Source organism: Gordionus sp. m RMFG-2023, chromosome 2 (genome assembly GCF_954871325.1).
Source record: "Gordionus sp. m RMFG-2023 chromosome 2, tfGorSpeb1-WG-v2, whole genome shotgun sequence".
Classification (NCBI taxonomy): Eukaryota; Metazoa; Nematomorpha; class Gordioida; order Chordodea; family Parachordodidae; genus Gordionus; species Gordionus sp. m RMFG-2023.
Window position 1 is genome coordinate 44,029,305 of NC_088776.1, and position 12,096 is coordinate 44,041,400.

A 12,096-nucleotide genomic window follows, 5' to 3' on the forward strand; every position below is an offset into this window, starting at 1 on the left:
GGATATTATAATGAATGAAAACCAAATCGAGTTAATAAATATAGACAATGATGTTGATACTAATAATATTAACACCATAAAATCATTTTTAATTATTAATGTAAATAATAAAGCTAATTTAAATAATTTAATTATGGACTTTTTTATTCAAAATAATTTAGCCTTTTCAATGGTTGAAAATGAGTCGTTTAAAAATTTAATAAACTTTTGCAACCCCTCATTAACATTAATTTCTAGAAAAACACTTAAAAAAGAAATTATGAAACATTATCATAGTTCTTTTATCAATTTAAAATCTGTACTTTCTAAAATTACTTATAAATTTTCTTTAACAATGGACATTTGGTCCTCTCCAAATAAAATACCCTTTATGGGCATAACCATTCATTATATTGATAATGATTTTAAATTAATTAATCATTTATTAGATTTTATTCCTTTTAAATCAGCACATAATGCTATTAATATTTATAATATTTTTAATTCTGTATTAAAAGTAAAATTTGAAATTGATTTTTTTTGTATTTCATTAGATAATGCTAGTAATAATTTAGCATTTTTAAAAATTTTAAAACTAAAAGACGATTTTGATAATGTGTGCAAATGTTCTTGCCATATTATCCATTTGTCTGTCATGGCTGCATTGGAACCTCTAAATCCAACTTTAAAAAAAAAAAGAAATTTTTAAAAAATTTTTAAACTTTCTATCTCTAAATTTAATAAACTTGAAAAAATATATCTTGAAAAAAATCCAAATTTAAAATTTCCTCACCCTATTTTGGATATACTAACACGTTGGAATTCAACGTACCAAATGCTCGAAAGGGCTATTACTCAAACCTTATCTCACAATATATACCAATCATCAACAAAATACTAATGAAGAATATTATATTAGTGCCTTAGCTTGGAATAATATTGAAATATACCGAGAATTTTTAGAACCATTTAATTTTGCTACAGAGATGGCCTCATGTGCTAATACTCCATCAGTTTCAACAATCATTCCTTTATATTCCAGTATTTTTGAGCACGTTGAGAGTTATAATAATAATCCTAATGCTATTTTAAAGACAGCTTCATTAGCTGCCTTGACAAAACTTAATATATACTATAATTTTAATAAACACCTATATATTATTTCAACAATGATTGACCCAAGATTTAAACTATCAAGTCATTTATTAAAGCATAATAATATGTAAACTCTTATTGGATATCTTACTAATGAATACAATATTTATAAAATAAATAATAACAATTCAGCGGAACTTACAAATGAAGCACAAAATAACAAAAAATTGTCCTTTTATGACAAAATTTATCAGGTGAAACCTCATAATAATAACAACTTAGAAATAAGTAAATACGTAGATGAAGCCACAATTTCCAATGATACAAATCCATTAGATTGGTGGAAATTAAATATAAATAGATATCCAGTATTATCAAAAATTGCCAGAGATTATCTAGCAATTCCGGCCAACTCATCTAGGTCTGAAAGGGTTTCAGAAGGACGGTATGTTATAATAGACCAACGTTGTTCACTAGATGAGCATACTATACAAGCTTGCCTGTGCCTAAAAAGTTGGATGAGCATGCAAGATTCTTCTTAAATACATAAAATTATTTCCTCTTCTTATATTAAAATTATATCATTCTTTCGCATTATATTTTGTATAAATAGATAGTTATGTCGCATTTTTAGTTTACTTATTTTGCTATGTTCTTTGTGATAAATAAAATGGTTCAAAATCAATACGTTTATTATTGTTGATACAAAAAATACATGATTAAATCAAAAATTTTTATATTCACATCACCTAATAAATTCTTAGTTTAAAAAAAGAATTTGAATTCATTAAAATTCTGAGAGTTGGTTCTTAGCCCTGATTTTATGGTATCATGATTTTTTCCCATGTTTATTTAAAATTAGAAATTAAGGGTTTTATAATCACTATATTCTTTAAATTAGTAATTTGAATTTAAACCAATACCAATATAAACCAATAGTTACCAATATAAACCAATAGTTACCAATATAAACCAATAGTTACCAATATAAACACCAATAGCAATACCAATACAAGAAACAGAAAATATTGTTTAAACCAATACCAATATTTTAGACCCAATACCAATATAATATTTTGTTAATATTGGGTTTTTACTATTGGTTCCCAGCCCTAGTTACATGCCATTATCGCGAAATGCATTAACGCGAATGTCGATTACCGCGAAAAGAATTCCATGAATGAAATATAGCGAATACATTACCGCGAATATAATATGCGAAATAAATAAAGCGAATAATGCATTTGCGAGAATATGTTACAACGGCGAATACATTAAAGCGAATATATTAGCGCAAAAATATATAGCGAATGTATTACCATGCATCGCGATCGCTATAATAAATTTGCGTTGGTAATGTATTCGACGAAATATCTTTTCGCGGTAATTCATTCGCGATAATACATTTCGCGGATAAAGTTTTGTGGTATTGACTTGATATGATTACATCACTAAAAACAATCATTTGAAAGATAAAAAAGTAAATAATTTTTAAAAATAATGACTATAATTTTAGGGGGAAAAATATTTTAACAAAAAAGATGAAAAACGAAAATTTAAAAAAAAAATGTAATATAGAAAGGCTTGCAATAGGTGGGTCAAAATACCTCCATTAAAATGTATAAGGGGGGCGCACCTAATACTTCCAATTCCCCTCTAACAAAATACTGGGTAGTGTTAACGACTCGATTTCGCCAATTTAAAATTAATTACGCAAGCCTCGAGATTTCATTAATAAATGTCCAAACCTTTCTGTCATCCATGAGCAAAATCCCAGACTTGCGTATATATTTTGGTTAAAATATTAGGTTAACTGTTTTAAAAAATCAAATGGTTTAGCAAAACTAATCCTGGTTATACCTCCAAAAGTTCATATTTTAAATAGTCATTCTTAAAAAAAAATGATCGCGATTCAAAACATAGCTAATTAATTATTTTAAATAACATGTTTTTTTAAATATTAATAGTTTTAGGGTTATAGATTTAATCAGAGTTTAACATTTGCTCAAAAAAAATCTTCATTTTAAAAAATGGAAATATTTTTCAGAATGCTCAAACAAGATTTTTGATCAAAATTTACCTAAAATTTCAAATCATTTTTGTAAAAAAAATCTTTGTGATTTTTTTGCATAAAAAAATTCCCAAGATGAAATCACCATTTCAATTTCAAAAAAATTTTCAATTTTATGATCTTCAAGGATTTTTGCTAAATGATTTTTTTTAAACTCTGGATTTATTATTATTTTAAGATAGATTTGATGATAATTTTAGTGATAAACTTCATATTTATTTTATAAACTTGGTTAAGAAGGTGTCACAATTATCAGTTTATTGTGAAAATTAGATGATAAAATGAATTATACAAAAATTGTAAAACCCATTTTTTCAGTAAACCCAAACCCATATAAAAGATTTTAAAAAAAGAATTGGTTTCAGGTTTAATAATTTAATACAATGTTAAATTAAATATGAATACTATTCGAAATTCTTCAATTCCGATTTAAAAATAAATTTAGGTCCAAATTGGGAACAATTTTTTTAAGATTAGGTCCGAGTTAGTGTTGTTAAAAGGTACGATTTACATCGATTTAAAAAAACGGCTAGACATTTTAGCCAAAATATTATGTAAGCCTATTACTCACAGATGGCAGAAAGGGTTAGACTTATGCTAAATCTCGAGGCTTTACATAGTATTATTTTGGCTAAGATTTTAATCGAACCGTTTTTAAATCGACCCAAATCGAGTTGTTTAATATCACTAGTCCTACTTTGGAGAGTCCAGAATCGGGCATATTGGCGCAGAGCTAAAAATGAGAATGATCATATAATCAGTCACTTTTGCAAAAATATGAAATTTTACATTTTTTTTGCAATTAAAAAAAAGAAGAGGATTACGTATTTTTTTTTACTTTTGTTTGCACTCATCCCTTCTAAATAAGATTGGTTTTTCTTTTCATTATGTTGGGATTAAAACTTTAAAAAATAATATTTATTCTTATTCTCTCAGTTTCCAAGAAATGTATATCTCGGCTTAACTTTAACAATCGAATATTGTCAATGATAGTTAGTCCACTTCATTTATATCATATTTTATTATATTATTCAGCCCAGAGTTTGATAAAAAAACAATCTTCAAAAAATTTTTGAACACGTTTTTTTTTAAATTTAAGTTTCATCTATTAAATATTGTTTCTGCATGCAAATTACAAAAGATTTACCTATTAAAGATTTTGTCATTTTAAGGTAAAATTTGATCAAAAATCTATGTTCAGAAAAAAAAACCTTAAATGATTTTTTTTCAAACTTTGATTCAATCCTTTTAAAATCGTGGTCATAACTTTTATTAGCTTTAATTTTTTTTATATGGCGGCTAACTAAATTAATTACGAAATTTAAATCTAATGATCAAGCACTAGATAATGGTGAAAACTAAATGTTTAGTTCTTTTATAGTTTATATTTTTCACATTATTTGTTTATTTTTGCTTTTTTCACAAATAACTTTTTATTCTTCATTTCCATTTAAAAAAGTGATTGATTAAACTCTACTAATGAAGTTACTTTTAAGTGTGAAGTTGGGCAAAATTTTTAAAAATCTCTTTCCTAACAACGGCTACTATACAGATTGAAGTGCTAAAAATGGCATTAGATTCATAGTTAGTTTTCCCAATTGTTCGGTAAACTGCACGGAACTCTTTCATACTTATCATTCTTTATATTTGATAAAATTCTTATTATGCGCACAAATTGAACGTTTTGACGCAGCGTTTCAAAACGCAAATAATACATTTTAAATGCATTCGTTTAAATTGGACAGCATTTTTTTTTGTTTTAAATTTAAACGTTTCATTATTAAAAAAAATAATAATTAACGGTCCAATTTAAACATAGCTGCGTTTTTGCGTTTTGAAACGCTGCGTTGAAACGTACAATTTGTGGCACTATAAGGTTATTTTTAAGGTATATAACTTTTTACAACATAATTTTTATATTAATAACCAAAAAAAAAGAATGACATTATTTTAATACAATTTTAGTGTTCTTGAAAGTTTATATAATAAAAATCAAAAAGTTAATATTTTATTATTATCATCGAAAAATTTTACTTCTATATTATAATTAAATTAAATTTATCTAACGTTTTTTACCTTTAGAATGAATAAACAAATTTAATTGAATGAAAGTGAGGAAAGAGATAGCTTTTACCTTTTTATTTTGACAAAGGAAAAAAAAAAGTTAGAGAAATTTTTTCTTTTTAAAATATAAAATTTTCTCAATTTTGCAAAAAAAGAAGTGAAATTCAGTGTACTGGTTTGAATTATATAAATTTTTGGATAAATAATATATTTTAAAGGCTTATGTTAAATTTCTGGTATAAAATTCTGAAATTGAATACTTTTGATTTTAATAATAAATGCTTCTTTCTAAATTTTTTTAAAGAATAATTTATAATTATAATAATAGGTAGACCATTTTTAATCCCATACAGTGGTATAAAAAAATAATCTTTTTCATCATTATTAGCCAAAGTTTTAAATAAATTCTAAAAAATTTTAAATTATCAAATTTGTAAATAATTTTTTTGGATAAAAGTGTTTTCGATTGAATTTTCAACCGCAATGTTTTTTATAGCCATGACTAAAGCATGTACCCTATAAAAGTACTAGAGGTCTCGTAGGCCCGTTTTGATAAGGTACTATAGTATAACCCCTTTCACCCATAAGATATATATAATTTACTTAAATTTAATTTTGGCTCCCAACCTAAATTAACTTAAGATTTAGCACTATTTGTAGTATAAAACATAAATAAACATATTTATTGGAATAGGGAGCCGAAGAAAATCGCTTAATTTTATCAAAATATTGATAACTATTAAAGTTAAATATATTTATTAAGTTGCAAATTGCGACATCAAATGTTGAACTACGACTTGCGCCATATATTTAAAAGCAAAACAAAAAATTTTATACCGCATTTCTATTTTAATAAAGGTTATAAGTATAATGCGTTACTTTTATTTTCTCTAAATTTAAAACGTTCCAAAAAGATTAAAACCGAAAATGTTAATAAAAGATTTCTGGAATCCGAAATAGCAACTCTAAATATTATAATCTCGAAATATCTAAAATAATTAATTAAATATCAATTAACTTACTGGCTAGTAATTAAGAAAGAAAGAAGGCTTTTCCTACTCAGATTAGTTTGTGTCGATAAGGAATCAATAATATTTGGAATTAATATTTAAAATCAAATCTAAACGTAAAAGGTTTAAATAAATTTTTAAAATTAGTACCACATTTTTTTTAAAAAAATGAAAGTTTTGATATTTTTAAAAAATTTCATAATATGAATGATCTATTTTATGTATCTATTTATTTTTTATTTTTTTAAATTAACGTTTTTTTTAAACGTTATTATTGTTTTGAGGTTTTTTTATTTTTACAATATAAATATATTGAATATTTCCAATAATTTAAAAATGCAATAAAAAAATATATATAACTAAATATAATTTTTTAAAGAAATAAAAAATTGGAATCGAATTATATAAAATAAAATATAAATTGCTTTTAAAAAAATATATATATAGTATAAAAAAACGACAGTCACATATAAATCGATCAATAATAATATTGTCAATCTGATACCTGAAAATTTTTTTTATAAAGGTAAAAATTACCTTATTTAGATAGTAATAATATTGAGTATGCATTTTTTATAAAGTATTAAAATATATCAAAAAATATCCAGTGCATTATTCTCACTTTAAGTTAGTGAAGGCCACGGTATGGTCTAGGTCAGAACAAATGGCGCAAGTGGGCACGAATTTTTAAATGATTTTATCTAGTTGTTGTTAAGTTACTTTTAAAAGGTAACTATTTAAGGCTAAATTTCAATCATTTATAAAACCCATCATTTTTAACAATTTTATTTATCAGGAATTTAAATAAAAATATGATTTAATTAAAGAAAATAACTGCATCGATAAAATATACCACATAATTTCGCACCGAAAAAATATATAAATAACATTTTAACGAATACGAATCGAATAGTGCATTATTTATGATTAGTTTAAATTAATTGAATCGAATTATTTACTATTCGGTACGAATAATAAAATTTATTATTTCCAATTTATTTGGATTATTCGAATATTTTTATCGCGCCTCTAATTTTAAGCAGAAAAAAATAAAATTTAAATGCGAATTAATTAAATTTATAATGCCAAATAAATTTTATAGGCAAAGAATTCTAATTGTTTCTTCTTTATAAGACACGCGATTTTTTGACAGCAAATTAGTTCCAACTAAGAATACAAGCAGAAGATGTATACCTTGTTAATTAAATTCTGCCAGATTAATAGATTATTGATAAATGACAAATAGAGGTGGGCGCGGGTCATGAAATAACGCGAAACACGATAAGTCACGGTGTGAGTGTGAATAAATTTAAAATTATTAGGCGTGACTGGGCATGACGGGCCTTCCCAATATTTTTTCCAGGCGTGATTGGGCGTGTACATAAATTTCCCGTGAATCACGGAAATTTTAATTTTTTAAATTGTTCTTATATGAACATAAATTTGCAATTTTATAAATATATATTTTCTAATTTAATGTAGTTCTTAATTTTCCGTCTTATAAAATTTCAAATGAATGAAAAATAATAAATGTCTCAACCAGGGTTGCCAGGTCAAAATTTCCAAATTGTGGGAGAAATTCGGTATTTTGTGGGAGTAATATAAAAATTGTGGGAAAAATATAAAAATTGCTAAAAAAAAATTTCGGGATTTAGAATTGACTTAGTTATCCGCTTATTATTTTTTATAAATATAAAATTTCTCCTCTGCTTTTAGACCATCCAGCGTCTACATGAGCGGGAGGGGTAGGAACAGTTTGCATCCTATTTTTTGAGGGGGGTAGGCTGCTTTAATGGGGTAAGATAAATTTTTTGGGGGGTTATCTATTAAATTTTGAGATGAAACAGGACAAAATTTATTGCTGTAAAAATTAATACTTTTATTATAGAATTATTATAATACAATTCATCGACCAAATCTATATTGCAAACAATCATACACATTGTTTTCTAAATAAAACTTTCTGCTATCCTTTTAAATGTAATTTAAAAGGTTTAGATATTTCAGCAAGCTCATAATGCTATAATAATTAATTCATTGTAAATAATAGAGGTTTTAATTGAATTTATTATCTAAAAAATAAATTCTGTATATACACAAAATATCGATAGTTGGTAGTAGAGATAGATTAATTTAAGTTATCCTAGATAAATTCTCTGAAAAGAGTATCAATAAATTAAAAAGGCGAAAATAATGATAGACAGGCACAGCCGTCGAAGGCGGCGAAATTTTTTAGGGGGTAGGCAAAGGTTTTTGAAGGGGGTTTGCATCCAGTGAAAATCCTGTCATGTAGACGCTGAGACCATCTAACTTTAAGTATTCTGGGGAATCATAAAAAATGGAAAAAATTACAATCTCTTCAAACAAGGCTTCAATTATCGGTAATTTTAATATATTTATTAAATTACAAAAACCATCAAATGATGGTTTCTGTTCCAAGGTCATAATATTTATACACTTGTAAATAGAGTTATTAAAATCAAATCTCGATTGTAAATATTCCAAAATTATCTTAATAAAAATATTTGCTTCATTTAAAAATACGTTAATTATAGTAATATTTGAACATTGTAATATGATATTTTTAGCAATAGCGCCATAAAATTTATTATTTAAGTGTAGAGATGAACAGAGCTGTAGCATGATTTTGTGAATCTTTATCAATAAAGAATCTTCTGATTGCAATTGAATATTAACTACATGAAGTAGATTTCCTACATGTGAAACTAATCCCAAATATGCTTCTGAGATTTCATCCTCGAAAAAATTTTTCAAAATTTTAGGACAGCTTTTAAAATCTTTATTTAAGAAGTATTTCTTTAAGGGTTCGTAAAATTTTAAAATTCTCTCGATGGCAGGTATTAATGATAACCACCTGATAGGTACATATCGCAACAACTCACACCATTCTAAATCAGACCACTCCACCAATTCTTTTAATTCAGTGACTCTTTTAGTTGAGGAACTAAATTCGTTAAAACATTTCATCACAATTACTTCGACATCTACAGATAGTATATTCATTGCCTTCTTGCAAGAATTATGCAGTATATGGCATATACAGCCAATTGGTATTAATTCATTATTGTGCTGCCTCAATTCGTTAAATGCACTTTGATTTTTGCCAAAATTAACAGAGGCATTATCAGCGCAGAAAGCTGACAAGCAACTCATTGATAATCCTGAATCAGCTATATTTACCATAATGTGGTTAGCTATATCGTTAGATTTTTCTCTATCGGATGAAAAAAATTTCAATAGTTATATAGAAATGCCCTTATTCTTGATAAAATAGCGAAGAATCAGGGGAAATGTTTTAATATTTCCCTTATTTGATGCATCTGTTAAAATAGCATATGGATGTCCTTCTTTCAAATCGTCTAGAATTGACCTCTTGGATTCAGGTCCTAACACATTTGTGATAGCCTTGCTCATTTTTGTCCTACCACAAGTAAAGTTAGCACTTATTTTGGAGTCGTTAAATATTACGGGGAAAAGATTCGACCCACATTGTGATGACAAATAGCTCTGTGAATGTTGAACTACATGATAGATGTATACGATTTCCGCAAATGTAGTTGCATCTGTATTATTTATTATTTTTGAGAGTATTTTTGTATTGCAATAGATGTTGATATAATTCCCTGTACTGACTTATATGAATGAAATGATGATGATTTATTATTGAATAAAAATAAAACAGGATAGAAAGAAATTCACAACTAGACATGTTTTTCGAATAAATAGTTAAAAATAATTTTAAAAATATAAAAATAATCAAATACTGTCTCTCAAAATTATTATTTATATATTAAAAATATTAAAATGCTAAAAAAAAATTGTGGGAGAAATTAAAAAATTGTGGGAGCTTTTTGTGGGAGATTTCTAATTGTGGGAGTTTTGTGGGAGTGAGATGTATGTGGGTAAACTAAAATATTGTGGGAGACTCCCACTGATGGGGGGAGACATGGCAACCCTGGTCTCAACTCTTGTTCAGCAATGGAAATTTGGTAATAAATAAATTTAATTAAATATGTTTTATTTTCATTTATTTTTACAAAAATTTTTGTCAATATTGAAAGAATGCTCGGATAATCTGAGCGCGGATTCTCGTCGCACAATAAAAGTTTATTTGTGGAAACAAAAATTAGTAAAATTTTGTCAACCTTCTGAAGATGATACAATAATAATCAAAACCCTAAAAGGCAGGACAAAATTTCTTTTAAAGGAAAAATTTATTATGCAGCCACTACATAAAGCTTAATAAAGTCTTAAGTTTTTAATGACGAAGAAAAGGAAAATATATATAAAACAACCTTAAAAATGCGATGATACAAAATTAGATGATATGCTTAAGTCTTCATATTCGTCCGGCACATATAAAAAATATATTCTAAATGAAACATTTAGAGGATTCCTATATGATTCTGATGAAGCATCAACACCCACCGATAAAAGTTGTGAGAATGGACTTAAAAGAAAAACAAATAGCAATGACAATATTTTGAGGCTTTTGGAAGCAGGAAAATTTATTTCCTTTTTTTGAGAAAATTAATAAAATTTTGTCAGCCTCAGCAAGGCTTATAGTGAAATGTTATTAGCCAATCACCTATTAGAAAGGAGAACACAATTGAAACAAAAAAACATGGACAATCTTCGTTTCCAAATAAATTTTTTAATTTAAATTGTAATTAATTTGTGTTATTAATATGGAATTCGAGAAATAAAAACTATGATTGAATAAATTCAAAAAAGCGTAAAAATATAGCAATAAAGTTTTAAAAAATTTAAAAACGCCGTGAATTTTCGGGCGTGAACAAAATATTGTCTTTCGTGAGCGGGTGGGTCGGGTCAAATTTTTTTAGTAGAAACGTGAAAGGGCGTGAATTTTTTTATTACCACCGTGAGCAGGCGGGCCATATAAGCCTACCCTAAATATAAGCTTTATTTAACAAACAAACGTTCTACAAGAACGCTTTATATAGGTAATATTTAATAAAAAGTAATTTAAAATTTGGGAAATAATCAAAGATAATAAGAGATATATAATTTATATATTTTATTTAATATATTCTAAAATGTACCTAGTTACTTTTACAGTTACATTCCAAAATATAAAATTAGTTAAAGTTACTAGTTACATATTTCCATTGTAACTATTTTGTTATTTTTTCTAGCAAAAATGTAACTTACAGGTAATTAGTTATTTTAACAATACTAATTTAATAATTTTGTTAAATAATAGCGAATTCCACGCCCATTTACACACTTTTAACCATACTTATTCAGATAACAGCTAAAAAATCATGTTGGGTGTCTCCTGGTTCGACTTATTACTACACAGCCCGATATTTAGCTTAGACTAAAGCCTAAAAATTAAGAGAAAGAAAACGAAAAAAATACGAAAAATAACAATGCCGCCACATACTTAAAACAAACCAAAATATGGTGTCCTAGTTCAAAAGATATTTAGCCTAGGCTAAGCAGAGTCGAACCAGGACACATCCTCAGGGCTTAATTTTTTTTGAAAAGAATAATAAAAAAATTTAAATATTTTCGGAATCTTTTATTAATATTATAATGAATGATAATTAAAATTTTCTCTGATATTAATTAAGAAAAAACAATTAGTGATTTTTCTACATTTTTATTTAACCTTATAAAATGGCGTGTAATTTTTTATTAAAAATTTCAGACTGATGCAGGTTTGGGCAGAAAAATTCAATTTGAGATATGGATTCAAAGTCAAAAAATTTTTAAAAAATCATTTTAATTTAAAATACTTCTGGATATAATAAAATTTGACGATAGTGAACACCACCATTTTAGGTTCCGTTTTCTTGCTATTATTCACTACTATATCCCATGTCTTAAAGC

At 26.0% G+C, this 12,096-nt stretch overlaps 1 protein-coding gene across 5 annotated transcripts in view; it reads right to left on the bottom strand.

The window, feature by feature from the left end:
* The window catches only part of LOC135925162 (uncharacterized), a 77,896-nt gene that overhangs the window by 35,665 nt on the left and 30,135 nt on the right, over nucleotides 1-12,096 (bottom strand). The gene's annotated exons all lie outside the window — the stretch shown is intronic.